Source organism: Geotrypetes seraphini, chromosome 4 (genome assembly GCF_902459505.1).
Source record: "Geotrypetes seraphini chromosome 4, aGeoSer1.1, whole genome shotgun sequence".
Classification (NCBI taxonomy): domain Eukaryota; kingdom Metazoa; phylum Chordata; class Amphibia; order Gymnophiona; family Dermophiidae; genus Geotrypetes; species Geotrypetes seraphini.
This window is the reverse complement of record NC_047087.1, coordinates 181,993,525-182,013,324: the sequence shown is the minus strand read 5'-3', so window position 1 is coordinate 182,013,324 and position 19,800 is coordinate 181,993,525.

Below are 19,800 nucleotides of genomic sequence, written 5' to 3'. Positions count from 1 at the left end.
ACACCTGGCATTCTCTTTGGTGGGTGCAATTACTTTCTTATGTGCAAATGTTGACCTATTGCTGAACTCATACTTTGTCCCAAAATTTGTTCTATGGTTTTTGTTTGGAAAGGAGGGAGAAGGCTGTGAAATGCATTAATTTGGGGTATGGGGGGGGGGAGGACTGTGGGGGGCTATTAATTTCTTCTCTTTTTGGACCTTGCTCAAGCGGTCATAGGGTTGGGATTTAGCACAATTTGCCATCCTTTGCAGGTTTGGGGGGATACTACCCCCTCCCTAATTTCATATTCCCTATCAACTTACCTATCTTAGCCCCTGCAGGAAAAAGTTTATGGTCAGGGGTCAGGCTCCAGGGTCTTTTAGGAATTCTGCAATCATGACCCTAAATTTGTCCACAAGGAGTCACTATTACTTAATGACTTGGATTTCCTCATCACTACCTCCACAGCAGCCTCAGACCTAGCCGGTCAAAGAAACAAAAGACCTCACAAGAAATGAAGCCAGGTTTCTCTGCTGGGCCAGGCCCCATTTTATAGTTTTCATTGTACACTGAAAGTAATCATGGGATCTTTGTATGAACCTCAGCTTTGTGGCAAATGCATATTGCACACAAAATATTTGGAAATTTACTTTTTTGTTTTTGCCACAATGGGCTCCTTTTACAAAGGTGCGTTAGCGTTTTTAGCGCACACACCGAAAAACTACCACCTACTCAAGAGGAGGCGATAGCGGCTAGTGCGCGCTATTCCGCGCGTTAAGGCCTTAACGCACCTTTGTAAAAGGAGCCCAATTTGTCTTATTTATATTGCAGTTTTATATTTGCTTTAACAATGGAATATATACCTATATACAGCACACTCATATCCCCTATAGAAAAATCTGTGTCTGAAACAGTGTTATATTCTGATGTGCAGAAGATATAACTTGAGTTGAATTTGTTTTGGATTATTCTTAGTATTGAGACTGGTGCAGATTCGAACAGTCAGATGTCATGTGTCCAGGCCCAAAAGCTGAAGGAAGACTACTTCTGTATGAGTCCCGTTGACGGCTGTCATCAGGAAGACTTCCACTTGGAGATTTTGCAATGGAGGATCATTGTGGTTGGCTGAGTTACCACCATGAAGATGTTTGGAAGAGAATGAAGGATAGAGGGAAAACAAAGCTTGAAAAAGAGAATATGAAAAAAAAAGAAGAGGACAGGAAGAAGAAGAGGAATAAGGGAGATAGAGAAAATGGTAGAGGAGGAACTACTAGCAGAAACCAGAGAGAAAACTGGGAATGGTCCTGGACCTGTTGGGCCGCCGCGTGAGCGGACTGCTGGGCATGATGGACCTCAGGTCTGACCCAGCAGAGGCATTGCTTATGTTCTTATGTTCTTAATGGGAAGGAAAAGAGGCTAAAGACAATGAGGCAACGCTATGGAAAAGAACATAAGGAGAAAATTAGGGAAGAAAATTCAAATATAGGAGGGAATATAGATTAGAAGATAAAAAAGGAGAACAATGGTTACAGTTATGAAGATGAGAGAAAAGCAGAATGCAAAGAGGATGTTTCACATCACTGAGAATCTGGTCCTCTGCCGGATTAATATTGAAGAGACTCTGAAGAATAGAGTAATCTGGTATTAAGAGTGCCAAGGATGTAGCACAGATTGTGAGCCCACTAGGGACAGAGAAAGTACCCGCATATAATGTGTACAGCATGGGTATGCCTAGTGGCATTATAGAAATGATTACTAGTAGTTGTTTGACACATGGAGATAAAGGAAGCTCAGGATGGATGGCAAGACAAAGCATGCCATACAGTATAGACCTAGGTAGGCCTTCTAGTTACCACAGTTATAAAGACTGAAAGTAACTAATTGTCAAAAGGCTTCGTTTTTGCTTCTATTGATATTGATGTGCAATTGTTGACTTTCAGACTGTACAACTGACTTGCATCCCTGGCCAAGGAGAATGGGGCCTGTTGTTTTTTCCCCTTTGTTGTCAATAGTGCATACTAGGGTCCTTCTATTAAGGTACGCTAACCGATTTAGCGTGTGCTAAATGCTAAGGCATCCATAGAATATAATGGATGCCTTAGCATTTAGCGCTGCTCCTTGTGACCCTGGGCAAGTCACTTAATCCCCCCTTGCCCCAGGTACGTTAGATAGATTGTGAGCCCGCCGGGACAGAGAGGGAAAACTGCTTGAGTACCTGAATAAATGCATGTAACCCATTCTGAGCTCACGGGAGGACGGGATATAAATCTAAATAAATAAATAAATGCTCAGAGACCCTCTAAATGCGGCCCTGAGTTTAGTGTACCGTGGCAAAAAAAAAGTTTGCGAGACACTGCTATAAACAGTGCCTATGTTAGACACCATTAGACAGCCGAATTCAATTGATTTTTAATGGGAGAAGGGATTTAGAGATTTTTAATGGCGTGGTAATGTGGCGGTAACAGCTTCAACGCTCATAGGAATTCTATGAGCGTCGGAGCTGTTACCCCCATGGCCTGTGCTAAAAACTGCACTACGGTTTTGTAAAAAAAAGGGGGAGGGGTAATTTAAGTTTCACACAGATATCTACGTGGTGCCTAGCGACACCTAAGTTGAGGTACCTACTGAGATCTAATGATACCTACCTGAAAAGTGGGAGCAGTTAGGGGCAGAGAATCAGTGTGGCATACTTAGGCGTCGCTAGGTATCCAAGTTTAGCAGCGGTAAATTATCGGCACCTACCTCTAGGATGCCGAGCAACACCTAAGCGCCGCTAAGCGGTTCATTGATAACCACGCTCACCAGTGCCTAAAATGTAGGCGCCATATATAGAATCAGGCCCTTAATACTCCTCTGTTCATCATCTAACTAGTTTCACCTGCATTTTCTATATCACTCAGATCTACCTGCTCCTATTCAGCTCTGTCATCCAGCCTGCTTTTCGCCCTTCTCCATCCATCTTACTAGGTTCTAGCCTGGTTCTATCTAGCTCATTCCTGCTCCATCTCCATCCTCCGTCTCTCATGTCTTTTTTAGCCCCTACGGTATCTCATCTTCCCCACTCCAAATTTAACCTACCCTTCTTTCTTGTCCTTCCTCATTCCCATAATACTCCTAGTCATCTCCTCCTACCCCTCCCTACTTCTGCCTTCCTCTCTTCCACCCCCCACCCCCCTCTGCTGAACCCTTAATGCTGCAGCCTGAAAGGACGATAAATGAATATGGATATCGTACAATAAAACCTTCAGAATAGAGAGTTTTGTGCAAGTGAACGGCAGCCAAGCCTGATAGACTGAAAATTGGATAAAGGGATTAAAACAGTAGCACATTAACAGGAGATTTAGAGTCTAATAAACTCATTTCATAATAATATGTGCGCTGGGGCTAGTAATAAATCATAGTGGGATCCCTGCCTTTTGCGGTGCTGGAACGAGGCAGTGACCCGGCGAATGTGGGGTAGGATTTCAGTGAGATGTGGATTAATTTCACAGGGTTCTTGGCCAGGAATAGAGAGCTCTGTGGTTGCGGCTGCTGCTACACAGAACTATCAGCTCAAAGACAAGCAGGAGACGTTTAGACAGCGTATAGGCCCTCTGTGGTGGCTGGGAGCCAGGTCTAGGTGTAATGAGTGTGCAGAACCTTGGCTCCTGCTTTGGCTGCCACCAGAAACTGGATTCATTTGGCCTGAGCAGACTGAGCCAGTCCTGGATTTCCCTCATTGCTCCTAAGGATTTTTGGTCCTCCTGTTCTTTGAAAAAGAGAAACTATAATTCCACGGCTACACTAGAGTAAAAGTAGGACTAGCTTTGCCTGTCCTGATGGTATCATGCTGCCATTGCTTTGGCCTCCCTCATAGCAGCAGAAATCTCCAGAAAACTATCTGTGGGACGCTAGTGCATATTAAACCACCATTGGATCGGTATAAATGCCGGCTTTTCCTGATCATGACCAGGATAGCCATGCAAATGGTTACTCACAATTGGAAAAATTGGGATCGCCTTAGTTTTACTTTTTGGTGTGCGAATTTATGCTTATACTACAAATATGAAAAAATGAACGCTAACATGTTAGAACATAATTTGTTATTAGTTTGGGGTCCATTGACGTCTTTTGTTACTTTGGTATAGTTGTCTCTTACCTTTAATTTTCTGTGGATTTGCACACACATCCAGGGAAGGGTGGGGGTGGGGGCTCTCTCTTTTGGTTTTGTTTTATTTCTTCATTGAATGTATTGAAAGGGGGGGTTATACTTTCTGTATTGTTATTTATTGATTAAGAACATAAGCAGTGCCTCTGCTGGATCAGACCATAGGTCCATCATGCCCAGCAGTCCGCTCATGTGGCGACCCATCAGGTCCAGGATCTGTATAGTAATCCTCTATTTCTATCCCTCTATCCCTTTTCCTTCAGGAAGTTATCTAATCCCTTCTTGAACTCCAATACCGTAGTCTGTCCTACGACACCCTCTGGAAGCGCATTCCAGGTGTCCACCACCCTTTGGGTGAAGAACTTCCTAGCATTGGTTCTGAATCTGTCCCCTCTTAATTTTTCCGAATGCCCTCTCATTCTTGTATTTATCAAAAGTTTGAAGAATCTGTCCCTCTCCACTTTCTCTATGCCCCTTCATGATCTTGTAAGTCTCTATCATATCCCCTCTAAGTCTCCGCTTCTCTAGAGGTAAAGAGCCCCAGTTTCTCTAATCTTTCAGCATATGAAAGGTTTTCCATACCTTTTATCAATCGTGTCGCTCTTTCCTGAACCCTCTCGAGTATGGCCATATCCTTCTTTCGCGACCAATATTGGACGCAGTACTCTAGATGGCGGCACACCATAGCCCAATACAATGCCAAGATAACTTCTTTCGTTCTGGTTGTAATAACTTTCTTGATAGTACCTAGCATTCTATTCGCCTTTTAGCGGCCGCTGTGCACTGTGCCGACGGCTTCATTGTCTTGTCCACTATTACCCCCAAGTCCTTTTCTTGGGTATTTTCACCCATTACCAGCCCTCCCATCATATAGCTGTGCTTTGTGTTTCTGTTTCCTACATGCAAGACTTTACATTTCTCTACATTAAACTTTATCTGCCATCTCGTCACCCACTCTCCCAGCTTGTTCAGGACCCTTTGTAAATCTTCACAGTCCTCTTTAGTCCTAACTCCACTAAATAGTTTGGGGTTGTCTGCGAATTTTATTACTTCGCACTTCGTCCCTGTTTTTAGATCATTTATAAATACATTGAAAAGCAATGGTCCGAGTACCGACCCCTGCGGAACACCAGTCGTGACCATCATCCAGCTCGAGTAGTGGCCCTTCGCTCCCACCCTTTGCTTTCTACCCACCCATCTATGTACGTCTCCTTCCACCCCATGGTTCTTCAGTTTCCGTAGAAGGCGTTCATAGATTTTTGGAAATCTAAGTATACGATGTCTATGGGGTCCCCTTTGTCCATCCATTTGTTTATTCCTTCGAAGAAGTGCAATAAGTTCGTTAGGCACGATCTTCCCTTGCAGAAGCCATGTTGACTTGTTTTCATCAGTTTATTCCTTTCTAGATGCTCATCGATGTTGTCTTTTATCAGCGCTTCCGCCATCTTCCCCGGCACCGACATCAAACTCACTGGTCTGTAGTTCCCCAGGTCACTTCTCGAACATTTTTTAAAGATGGGTGTAACATTATCTATCTTCCAATCCTCTGGGATCATGCCTATTTTTAAGGATAGATTAAAAATCTGCTGTAGTATTTCCGCTATTTCCTCCTTTAGTTCTTTCAATTAGAGAATGACACGGTGGTTGTTACCTGCGGCTAGCCACGAGTAGCCGCGGGTAACCTACCGAAACGGGGAAAGAAAAATAGTAGTCCCTGCGGGGACGGGGACAAGGCCATTCACCGCCCCGTGGAGCGGTGAATGGTCTTGTCTCCGTAGTGAGGCATCAAGGATCGCACGGTCCAGCACCCGCCCGATCGTAGCATTTAGCCAGCTCCCTCCCTTCACTTCACCTTATATGCTGTTTGCCAGCTTTCTTTTTCCTGAGCCGCACGCATTCAAAAAGATGCGCACACACGGCTGCGCGAGTTGACCAATCTTCTCCTCTGACGCAACCGGAAGGAAACAGGAAGTTGCAGGAGAGGAGAAGATTTATTAACTCGCGCAGCCGCACATGCGGCTCGGAAAAAGAAAGCCGGCAAACTCGACATATAAGGTGAGGTGGAGGGAGGGAGCTGACTAAACGCTACGATTGGGCGGGTGGGGGCTGCTGGTGTTCCCGGCTCACACTAGGAAGGAGGGAGTGAAAGGGAAAAAGATCCTGGGATGAAGAGGGAAAGAAAGAAACCCACAGCAGGAAAGAAAGGGGAGGACAGGCAGGTGAGCCAGATGCTGGAAGCGGGGGAGGGGGGGGGGAAGAAAGAGGGAGAGAAGCTAGAAGGGGTTGAAAAGAAGAGACACACTGGTATGGAAGAGGAAGATAGGGGAAATCTGGACACAGGAAGGTAACAGAAAGAGGGGAAATTATGTGCATGGGCATAGTGACAGAGACATAAAGGGGACATGCCATGGGGATGGTATATGGACACGGGGGGGGGGGGGCAATGCCAGATACATAGGGGAGATATTAGAAATAGGGAAAATAGGAACACAGAAGCGAGATGGTTTGTGGGGATGGGACAGGGACCGAGCTCACAGGCTCCAGCGGCTTGCACAAATTACATTGTAACGTGCCACGAAAATAAGAGGGAGGGAGGTAGATAGATAAGCCACGCGAGAGGAGCTGAAGGGTGGTAGAAAGGAACAGATGGTGAAGGAGGGAGGGAAGGGTGGTGGTAGAAAGGAATAGAACAGACATTGAAAGAGGGTAGAGAGGAACAGACCCTGAAGGGAAATGTGGATGACAGAGTGGGGCAAAGACGCTGGAAGGAAAGAAGACAGATGCCAGACTATGGGGGAGCGGAGGGAAGAAGATGGGTGCTAGACCAAATGAGGGGGGGGGGGTGAAGGGAGAGGCACAGTAACAGCAAATGGAAGACGCAGAGAGAAGGACACACAGTGGATGGAAGGAATTGAATGAGAAGATGTGGAAAGCAGAAACCAGACAACAAAGGTAGAAAAAAAAAAATTCTATTTATTTATTTATTTTTTGCTTTAGGATAAAGTAGTATATTAGTTGTGTTGATAAAAATTTATAAACAAAGCCCTGCCAGCTGAACATCTCTTTCTCTAGTTCAGCAGCCAGAACTTTGATTTATAAGAAAGGAATAAGCTAAATATTGCAATACTAAGGCTTAAATGGATGCTGAGGGGACATGACAGGGCGGTGAATGGGATGGTAGTGACGGGGCGGTGAAGGGGATGGCGGTGGCGGTGGCGGTGGCGGTGACGGTGACGGGGCAGTGAAGGGAATGGCGGTGACGGGTTGGTGACGGCGACAGATTTTTTTCCCCGTGTCATTCTCTACTTTCAATACCCTGGGGTGGATTCTGTCCGGGCCCGGAGATTTGTCAGTTTTTAATCTATCTATCTGCTTACGTACGTCCTCAAGGCTTACCTCCATGGATGTTAATTTTTCTGCTTGATCTCGTTCAAAGATTTTTCCAGGTACCAGCACGATGGATTTGTCTTCTTTTGTAAATACTGACAAAAAGAACATGTTTAGTCTATCCGTCACTTCTTTTTCCTCCTTCACCACTCCTTTCCTATTTCTGTCATCCAGCGGTCCCACCTCCTCCCTTGCCAGCTGCCTCCCCTTAACATATCTGAAGAATGGCTTGAAATTTTGTGCTTCCCTGGCTGGCCTCTCTTCATATTCACTTTTTGCTCTTCTCACCACGAGGTGACATTCTTTTTGATGCTTCCTGTGCTCTTTCCAGTTCTCCCCGGTTTTGTCCTTTTTCCATTTCTGGACTGAATGTTTCTTTTCTCCAATCGCTTTCTTCACTTCTTTAGTTATCCACCCCTGATCTTTTGTTCGGCTCTTTTTGCATCCTTTTCTAAATCTGGGGATATACCGATTTTGCGCCTTGATCATCATGTCCCTGAATAAAGACCAGGCTTGCTCTACAGTCTGCGATTTCTTTGAGCTATTCCTAAGTTTCTTCCTTACCATTACTCTCATCGCTTCGTAGTTTCTTTTCTTGAAGTTAAAAGTTGTCACTGTGGTTCTCTTTCCCTTTGGTATTCCTATTCCAACTTTGAACTTGATCATATTGTGATCGCTTTTTCCCAACGGTCCCACTACTTCCACTTCTTTTGCTGGTCCTCTTAGCCCATTAAGGATTTGATCCAGAGTGGCATTTCCTCTCATCGGTGCTTACTCTGATTATAATGTATGTATAATGTTCTGCACTTTTTATTAGCCTTGAAAACTTAATAAAGATTTTTAAAAAAAAAGAAATATTTAGAAAACAACTCGCAGTCCGATCCAAGATGACGACAGCATAGGTTGGCTGTGCGTTTGCTCCTGAGAGTTTCCTCTTGGCAGTTATTTTTTTGGTATTTCAACACAATTTCCTACCTTAAGGATGCCGAAGCGGAGAGGGAGAAGCATTGCTGGGGCCTCGCTGTGCTCCAGGACTCCCATAGTCAGCGGTATTGAGGAGCTTATCCAGCGCATGCAGGGCATTCCGACAGTGTCAGAGTTACCCCCGCTGGAGATGCTGCAGGGAAGCGGCACGCAGCAGTCCTCCTTGGGGCTTGAGACGACCTTCAGCCCTGACATGCGAGCACCGCCCCCGCATCCCCGTACAACCAGTTCCCTGAGGGAGGAGGAGTTTCCGGGAGCCGGAGTACTTCCTCCTCCGGAGGCAGTAGAGATCAATGCGGGGAGTGGAGATTCGGGCTCCCAGCTTTTTCAAAGGAGCCTGAACATGGAATTGGATGAATCAACAGCTATGGGGGCTGGCTCGGTCCAGCCAGAACAGCAGCGGGAAGACTTGCCAGTGGGTGAGCATAAAACTATACATTTACAATTTCCTCAACTTAACAAGCCCCAGGAAGTATCATGGGACGCCCTATGGGACTTGGTAGCTACTATTCCTAAAACTATAGCCTCTCAACTTTATCAAGTGGAAGAACAACTTAAAGAACATGATAAAGATATTTCTGAATTGAAGAAAATTACTTGTGACTTTAAATCACAAGTAGAAAATCAACAACAAGACATTAAATCTTCTAAATTAGTACAGGAGACACTAATTAAGGACAATATGAACTTAAGAAGAAAACTTGAATCACTTGAAAATTTTTCAAGAAGTAATAATCTTAGATTAATTAATTTCCCTAGGATTGTTACAACAACTCCTAGGGAAATGTTGAACCGGTATTTAACGGAAATATTGGAAATTCCTGAGTCCTCTATTCCACCTCTCATACAGGTTTATTATCTTCCTGTTAAAGACCTTAAGGACCAAAAGAATCCACAAGAAGTGATTCAAGATCCACTGGACATATCAGCCTTATTAGAGACTTCTGATAGGGAAGTAGCCACTCTGGCTACCTTGCTTCTTTCAGTCGCCCTTACCTTAGACAAAACGTGTCTATTGAAATGATACTTTAAAAATAAGCACAAAGAGTTCTTACGACTGAAAGTTCAAATGTTTCCCGACTTGGCCAGGGACACACAGAGGCGTAGGAAAGGATTTCTATTATTAAGACCAGCTATTACAGCCTTGGGTGCTACCTTTTTTCTTCGATACCCTTGTAAATGTATTATTCATTATAAGTCACATAAATTTGTTTTCTTTGAGCCCTCACAACTGACAACATTCCTGTCTCTGTCGAGGCTGGAGAATGCTCAATGAAGGATATATGACTGCCCTTAGCACAGATTAACCTATAACTGTTTTTCTTTTAATAATTAATTGCTTAAATTCCGTTTAATTCAATTTCGTATCCTATAAGAGGACTTGAGCGAGATTTAAGATAGGATTTTATTTCTTGAATTTCTATACCTTGTTTTTGATGGTTTTCCTTTATCTCTTGAATCTTGCTTTCTGTACAAGTTAAACTTGATTGTGTATATTTGAAAATTTACAATTAAATTTTTTTAAAAAACAACTCAAAGGTCAAATAGGAGAAGCCTAGAGGTTAGAGCACAGGCCAGTGAAGCCCAGTTCAAATCCTGCTGCTCCTTCTTCTGATCATAGGCAAATCACTTAGGATATTTTTACTAAGCTGCGTTAGGTACTAATGCATGCTTAGCACTGCCAAAATGGACTGACTGGGCCAAAAAGGGTCAGGAGTGGGCCAAGGTCGGTGCTTGTGAGGAGCCAATACTTATGGCAAAATGACCTTCTGCTGCGCAGGAGTTAAGTTATGGAACACCTTGGTGGGTCAGATACGAAATTGCTGTGAAAATGGTAACTTTAGGTATTTTTGACAAAGTTGATGAACTATCCATGATCTTTTTATCCACATTATGGTATCTCCTCGAAGATTGTTTTTATGTTTACTTTATTATGGGCTCCTTTTACTAAGATGCGTTAGGGCATTAACGCGCGGAATAGAGCGCGCTACAATGCCGCGCGCTAGACGCTAATGCCAGCATTGGGCTGGCGTATGTTCTAGCCACATAGTGCGGGGTTAGCGCGCATGAATCGGCTACGTGCGCTAAAAGGAGCCCTATATGGTTTTTAACTATACATTTGTTTTTATTATTTGCTCATTTTAAATACTGTGTAAGTAAATTTAAACGGTATATAATTTTTTTAAATAAATAAATTTGTGGGCGCCAGGCTGATATTCAGCCAGGACCCGCACAAGACGAGTAGACAAATTTAGGACATCTTAGTGCCACTGAATATCAGCATTTGGCTGCCACTCGATTATTTAAGTGGGAATATTGGGCCCATTGTCTATTTTTCACTGCTTTATTTTCTCCTCCAGAAAGACAGTATTTTAAATTATAATAAGCAATAAAGGAAAAGGGATTGTGTACCACCTTTCAGGTACTTCAAGCACTTTCCTTATCTGTCCCAGTGGGCTCATAATCTGTCTAATGTACCTGGGGCAATTGAGGATTAAGTGACGTGCCCTACGTCACAAGGAGCAGTATGGGGTGTGAACCTGCAACCTCAGGGTGCTGAGGCTGTAGCTTGAACCACTACGCCACACTTACTTAGTAAGATATTACTTGCACAACACTGAACCCAATAAACAGAAACATAGGCAACGGCATAGGGATTAGCTCTGTGGGCACCAATGGGGATTGAGCACCCCAATATTGAGCAAGTTCCTTCACTCTTTGCAGGGAGGACTTATTTATATTATGTTAGCAAACTCCAATCATTTTGAAATGGCACCTATGGGCAGTAGAATGGATTGTGCCACTGGGGTCCACCAATATTTTGCCCAACTTATCTGTAGTAAGTAGACACCCTGGGGCTTGTGCCAGAGATTAGTTTGTTTGGCTCCTTCAACCCAAAAAGGTTTCCGTTGACCCTTGCTAGAAAGATGTAGTGAGCAAACTGTGAATTGGTAACTTACACAATGCCATTTTACGTACATAGGTATATCTATTCGTTTTTAGAGTCCAAAGTTTCCTTATTCAGGTTCTATGCAGACTACATAAAAGAAGACTTACCCCCTCTTTTACTAAGGTGCTTTTTAGAATTCCGTCACCGTTCTCATCTCAACTATCTCCCTCAGAAGGGCATCCACCACCCTCTCTGTGAAAAATAATTACCTAACATTATTCCTAAGTCTTCCACCCTGCAACCTCAATTCATATCCTCTAGTTTTACTGTTTTCCTTTCTCTGGAAAAGATTTGTTTCTATATTTCAGGTATACAGTGACACCTAAGGGCTCCTTTTACAAATGTGCGCAAGCTGTTTTAGCGTGCGCTAAAATGCCGCACGCGCTAGCTGCTATCGCCTCCTTTTAAGTAGGTGGTAATTTTTCAGCAAGCGCGTGCTAATCTTGTGCGTGCGCTAAAAACGCTAGCGCACCTTAGTAAAAGGAGCCCTAAGTATACAGTGCAATCAATGATGCCTACATCTTTCTATAATCAAAACAATAACATTACTACAAAATTATGAAATAGCTCACTATAAGGATATAAGTTCAAACCTTATTAATCAAGAACTTCTGGGGAAAAAAAATGTTTCTACTGCCTTCCTAAAAATACCAGTTATGAATCCTTCTTACAGCAGAAAGAGAATTCCACATTTCAATAATCCCTTGGGATGAAATAGTGGATGTAAAAATTTCTTCAATTTAATTTTAGAGACCATTGGAAAATACATCATCTGCTTTCTAAAAGCAATAAATCTTTCCTTCAGATAATAACTATGTAAAGGACATCATATAGGCTAGAGAATGGCCATATAGAATTTTAAATATTATCATGCAAATTTTAAATTCTACCCTCGCCTCAGTTGGTAACCAGTGTAACTAATACAAAGTAGTGTAATTCTTCCATGCTTATGCGCTGAGGAAAAAAAAAAAATCAATCTGGCTGCTACATTCTGAAAAGTCTGCAATTTTTTGAAAATAGACTTAGAACAGCCTAAGTAGAACTTGCAACAAGAGGTGATAGGAATGTGTTTTTGTTCTAGGCATCACAGCTCTCCCAAATGAGTGGTGCTTTGATTTATTTAAAATAGTAGCTCACAGGATACACTGGCTGGCCACTTCAGTTCAGAAAAGGGGGATGCTCCTGTAGTTATTCTAGAGCTCTAGCTTTCCCTTGAGTGTCCAAGACAGATTCATAATGGCTCTCTTCCTTTTGGCAAATTCTGGATTATTAAATTGATATCACATTGCTCCCAGGCCCATTTCCCATTTCAAATCATCACTATAGACAGAACACAAGGAGAGGAAAGGCTGTTCAAAAATCCAGAACTGGATTGAGGTGTCCGAATCAGGCAGCTCTAGACTCGATGACTGAGCAGATAACAATCCTGGACCCTCATTGCTCCTGCTGTGCCCCCACATAGTCTGCCTTCCTGAGCTGGTACAAAACAATTATCCTGATATATGTATGTGGTTCTCAGCAGCTATAATGCAAGGACCAGAGGAAGAGAAGTTGGATAACTTGCCAGCTCACCTTCATCATTTGTAAAGCAGCTTCATTTTCAGGTCAGGGACAATGACCGCCCTGTCCTTTGCTTTGATTTTCTTCTTTATGCTGGAGGACTAACAACTTAACAAATTTGGGTACCAAGTAGCCCATTTCATAATAGTCATTTATTTCAATTAAGGGTAGGTGAGTAGGCTTGGATATAATCTGATCTCTAACTCCCCCCCCCCCTCACACACACACACACGCACAAACACACACTTTCCTGGTTCCACTCTGGGAAGTTTGTCTTGATACAATGGGACAAAAACATCTGATATATTGTAATCCATTACACCATTAATCTGTGTAGGCCCAAAGAGGCTCAGTTTAGTTACGTGCCTCTTTGTGACCTGCTCTTAACATACAGTACAGAAATGAACTGAACTGGAACATGTGACTACCGGAAGTAAGTCATAGGTCAAAGGTTAATTTAAACAAATTTATAGTTTGCACCATCCAAGCTAATATTTTTCTAGGCAGAAAAGAAAATGCATTCATATCTTATTTTAAAACACCCCAAAAAACAACCCTAACAACTTTTAATAACCAACTGAACAAAGAAAGGCCAAATGCTTCCTAAAATAGCAGAGACTCCAGAAGCTTTTGGAACCTCAGACAGTACTTTCAAAACAAAAGGCCCCTTACTTTACCTGCTCTATCTCAAGTAAATTTTAATCACATTTCACTTGCACAACCTGAAGAAGAAAGTGACTATCAGAATGGAGAAAGTAAAATGGGCTATAATTTTGAAATACATATATGCCTAGATGCCTTGGTACTTAGGGCAGTGGTGTACCTAGCATATGTGGCACCCAGGGCCCATCATTTTTTGATATGCCCCCCATCTGTATGAAAACTATGATTTTTAGTAACAATCCAAACGTCACACAAGAGTATACCTAGGAAAAGGCAGCATTTTACATACTGCAGTGAGCAGTACAACATCAATACACCCATTATAAAACCAAACAAGCCAGACTAGTACAGATCAATCCTGCAGTCAATCCTAACGGAAAACCATGTCTTTCGAACACACAGAATACAGAAAACACCTTCACCTAGTATAGAATATGTAATCACAAACTAACCCCTCCCCCTTTTACAAAACTGTAGTGTGGTTTTTAGCCATGGTGGTAACAGCTCTGACGTTCATAGAATTCTGAGCATCAGAGCTGCTACCACCACGGCTGGCGCTAAAAAATGTTCCACAGTTTTGTAAAAGGGAGGATAAAATAGAAATACATAGACAAAGGTTAAATTGAACCTGGACTCTGCATACAATGCAACACCACAGAAACAGAGACACATGTCTCCTAAAGCAATAAATAAATAGAAAATCTTTTTTCTACCTTTGTCTTCTCTGGTTTCTGCTTTCCTCATCTTCTTGTTATTCTCTTCCTTCCATCCACTGTCTGCCGTCTCTCTGCCCGTATATGGCATCTTCTCTCCTTCTATGCCCCTTCTATGTGTGTGCTAATCCAGAAACTGTATGCCTCCCCCTTCCATCTCTCCTTTTACCCCCATTGGTCTGGTATCTCTCTCCTCTCTTTCCCTCTCCCACACCTCTCCTCTGCAATCACTTTCCCTTTCCCCCCTCATTTTCCTTTTCAATTTATTTTCTGCATCTGTCTAGATTACATTCTTACTACCCTGTCATCAATTTCCTTTATTATTGTATACCTACAGCTTGCCACCTCTTTCCCTCATCCCCTCCAGTATTTCACAAACTCAATCCTTCCCCCCCCCACCTTGTGCCCTCCTTTTATTTATCCACTTCTTCCATCATGTGCCTTTTTTCTCTACCCCTTCCATCTAGTACCTTCTCATCTCTCTGTCCACTTCCATCCAGCGTCTGCTTCCCTCTTTCTCTCCTCCCCATTTCCTTCATGCATCTGCTCCCTTATCTCTCCCATTCCATCCAGCATAGGCTCCCCCTCTACCCTCCCCACTACCATCCAATGTCTGCCTTTTCTCTCTCCATCCACCCCTCTTCAAATAGCATCTACCCCTTCTCTCCCTTTCCTCCCACTTCCAATAGCATCTGCCCCCTTTCTTTCCCTCCAATCCAATTCATCCAATATCCTTCCCCCTTATGTCTCTCTCCCCTTTCCCTGCACACCAATTCCATCAGTACCACCCTGCCCCCTTTCTCTCCCTCTACCACTCTCCCATACCAGCAATCCTGCTCCTTTCTCTCCCTTCATGCAGCAAGGTCCCATGATGACTGTAGCTGCCAGTCCACCCCATTCCGACATACTTGCTCTGGAGCAGAGTCACCAGCTATGCTGAGGTGCAGGAAGGTCTGCTGGCTCTGCTCCGGAAGAAGTAAGTTACGTTGAAGGGGGTGGACCAGGCAGATGCAGAGAGCTGTGGCAAGGTCCCACGATGACTGTGTCTGCCGGGCCCACTCCCTCCGACGTAACTTTCTTCTTTCAGAGCAGAGCCAGCAGACGTAGTCATCGCAGGACCTTGCTGCACCTCAGCGTGGCTGCCGACTCTGCTCCAGAACAAGTATGTTGGAGAGGCTGCACCGGCAGCCGCGATGAGGTCCTGTTGCAAAGTAGGGCAGGACGTTCTGGACCCGGACCTGGAGGCTGCACCCTCTCTAGGGCATGCACCCGGGGCAGTCTTCCCCCCCCCCTAGCCCCCCCTTGGTACATCACTGACTTAGGGGTGTCTAAAAATCAGAGTGACAACCTTGATGTTAATATGTTGCTTAACTAGGGGCATAGGCAAATGCCAGATTTTGGGTGAGCCTGGATACAAGGTGGGTGGGCAAAGGAACCCCACCCACCACTCTTTGCCTGGTGTTCCTCTCTCCCTCCCCCCCCCCCACCCCATCACACAGGCAACTATCATCATCTGTCCCTGGTGAACTGGTTATCAGCTCCCCCTGCCCCCCAGGCAATCCAGGCTCTCAATTCCACCCCCACCCCCCCAAATCTGTACCTTTTAAATGCTACTTTGCTGGCAGCGAGCAGCGAGTGATGCTTAACATCAGCTCACAGCCGTCTTTCTTTTGCAACTTCCTGTTTATGCATAAGCAGGCATACATCAGAGGGAAGGCAATGAGTTGGCACTGAGCAGCATGCATCAATCACTGCTCGCTGCTGGTGAAGTGGCATTTAAAAGGTACTTGAGGGGAGGGATAGCAGAAGTTTTCAGCTAGTGGGGCTTGGGGATTCCTGCCAGCTACATAAGTCTTCAGAAACTGGGTGGACCTGAGCCCAAATTGGGTGGGCACCCATGGCTATGCCACTGAAGCAACCAATCGAGGTTTACAATGATGGAGTGATACAGTCCCTTTGGGCACAGCAAGTCAAAGGTCTAGCTACAGATTTCTGTGAAGCACTTTCAAGGCATCACATTGTAAGCCCCAAATTAGTAAAGAAGTGTGTACCAATGCTTGTACTACAATTTACAGTTTTGTAATAGTATCAGGAGTTTCAGTGTCTGAGTCAGATAAAGTTTAAATCCATTCCAATGTGAATCTCAAAAATAAACATTGTAAACAAAGACCATTCCCAAATCCTTTATCTCAGCTTTTTACAACAGTATTACATTTATTTATTCAATTTTCTATAGTGTTCCCCCGTGAATTTGCAATTCACGGACTCAGTTATTCGCGGTATTTTCTGAATGCCTCTTCCGGTCAGAAAATACAGGGAATGAGTTCGCGAATCATCCTTCAGCACAGCCGATTCCTCCTCCTCCCCCCCCCCCACCTCGGTCAGCCAATCAGCCTTCCTGCACAGCTGATTCCTCCTCGTCTCACCTGGGTGTATACCGGGTATGATTTATTGGACCCGCCGGCGCCCCAGCTGCCCTCTTATGCCTTTTTATAGACTCAAAACCGCATTCACGGTTTTTCCAAAATTCAGGGGAGCTCAGAACAGTTTACATGAATTTATTCAGGCACTTGAGCATTTTTCCCCATTTGTCCTGGCAGGCTCACTATCTAATGTACCTGGGGCAATGGGGAGATTAAGTGACTTACCCAGGGGCACGAGGAGCAGTGTGGGTTTGAACCTAAAACCTCAGGGTGCTAAGGTTGTAGCTTTAACTAGCGAAACACAGTCACCACGAACATCAACAGTGGGTATCAATCCCCCATACCTTGGCACTGCAACACTTTAGCCCATACCACTATACCACACAATCAGCTGGCATCTCTGCTCCTCCAGTGAACTCACTTCACTATACCTCTTTTCTTAGAAATTCACCATATTTCCCTTCTTTTTCAAAATGAAGAGTAGCCTAATATGCATGCAACTGGGATTGCACAACATAAAGATACTCTTCAGTTAACATTTGAGAAGACTCAACTATATCCTGAAGAGACAAGATCAGCCTATCATCTGCAAATATTGGAAAAGCAACCACCAATCCTGTTAATGAATGTGCCAAAGGCTGCAGATTGATATTAAATAGAGCGGGGAATCAAGCTAATTCCTCAAGCATCCCTGCTGTGAATGAAAAAGTCTTCGAAGTTCTTCCTTTTAATTCAATATGTCAGCTACAGCCAGACAGGAAGAAACTAAACCAGAGGTTCTCAATCCATTCTTCAGGACATATCTAACCATCAGTTTTTCAGGAAGCCCCAGAATGAATATGCATGAAATAAATTTGGGTGCACTACCTCCATTCTATGCAAATCTTTCTCATGCATATTTACTGTGGCTATCCTAAAATCTTGACTGGTAATATATCCTGGGGACTGGGCCGAGAACCCCTGGTCTAAACCATTCCAGTACCACCCCACTTACTCCCATTGCTAACTTGGATAGCAAAATCTCATCACTCAACACTTGGGTCTCCTTTTACTAAGGTGCGCTAGCGTTTTAGCGTGCGCTAACCACGCACTAAATGAAAAATACTAACGTAAGCTCTATGGAGGTGTTAGCGTTTAGCGCGTGCGGTATTGTAGCGCACGCTAGGCGCGCAATAAAACCACTAGCACACCTTAGTAAAAGAAGCCCTTGGAGAAGTGACAATTCTTCCCACTATCCCTACCTTGGCACAGAAAATGCAGCAGTAAGCCCAGTAATGTGTTGGTACTGATACCTCAAAAACTACTATTTTCTGGTTGTTGGAGCATATGAAACCCCCTCCTCCATAACTCTTTGGGATACTTTGGTACTGTCTTTACAATACTTGGATATTATCTTTAATTCAATATTATCCTTTAAAATACAAATATAAGTTCAGATAAGTTGTTTGGCTTTAGGGCATCTTCAGACAATTTGATATCTATTCAACTTTCAGACATTGCATTCACTTTTGATCACTCTTTGTTTTCTCTCATCTAGATTACTGTAATGTGGGCTATGCAGGATCCCACAATATCGTTGATTTAAAACTTCTCCAAAATACAGCAGCTAGATTTCTTTGCAAGGCTAAAAGATTTGATCAACTTCATTGACTCCCAGTTCAATTTTGTCCTCAATTTAAAATCCTTACTCTCACCCTTCGAGCACTTTATGAAGGTGCACCTCCCTGCCTGTCTAATTAGCCCCTATGTAAAAGTGGGTGTGATCAGGGGGCGGTTCATGAGCGGGCTTTTGAGTTAGGTGCCTTCTTGTGAATTAGGCACTGTTAGGTGGTTAACTTAGGCGCAGGTACTTAGGCAAAGAAAATCCTGGCATAAATAGGGTAAGTCTAAAGTTAGGATGCCTAGTGATACCTAAGCCCACTCAGGCAGCGCTTCACATGGTTCTATAAAGTGTGCCTTTTATAGTATCACACGTAACGCTGCATTAAGCACCGATTTTTAAAGTGTTCTTTATAGAATCGGGCCCATCTGCAAAGGATATAAAACTGAGTATTCTTCAAAAAAAATCTTGCAGCTGTTGCAGTGCTTTTTATATCAACTACTTATCTAAAAATGTCAAGTTAGATGCTGGTTGATAATCAGTCAGATTGGACCATGAAACTTTTCCGTTCCTTGGTACTGGTCTGGATAAAGAACAGATATCTTTAACAGTGCTCTACCAAAGATAAGTTCTCTAATGGGACAGGCTTCGTACTGCCTGCATTCAAATGAGCGCAAGAGTCTGACAATGTTCTTTTCATCAACAGTCCTGAAACTGTTCCATCTAACAAAGAGCCCATCACCATCTGAGGACTTAGCACACCGATCATGGATTCCAAACTGCTGCATTCTCTTTACCTCAAAAAAATAAGTTCATTGGGGTCCAATTGGTCTTCCTCTAGGCAGGGCCCAGTACTAGTAATCCAGGATTTTGCTACGAGTACACCCCTGCAGCTGGCGTATAAGATTCTTTTCTGGCCTTCTTGAGCTCATTCTTGTACCTTTTTTAGCCAACTCACATAAACCTCTTTGAGAGAGGCCTATCAATGCTTAATTGCCAAAGGAATGAGGACAGAGTGTTACACAATCACTAAATCAAAAACTGTTTGGTGCACTATCAAACCAAATCGTTGTAATTGATATAATTATAATTAATAAAGTAAGCTTCAAGAGACTGGGTAACATTATACCGGTGCTCTAATGCTTAACTGGATCGACTCCTCTAGCATGAGCAGAAGCTCACCATTTGGCTGCACACCATCATTGGGATACACTAGTGTGCTCGTGATTAAACAAATACAAGTGATTAAATCAATGATGTAATATCAAGTGGTGTAACACTCTTCCCCGTTCCAAGTCTCCCCGTACACAATCAGTATAGAGTCATGGTAATTGTACTTAGCTTGTTTGGTTTTCTTCCACAATTGGACTTGAAAGCTTAGCGAGGTTAAACA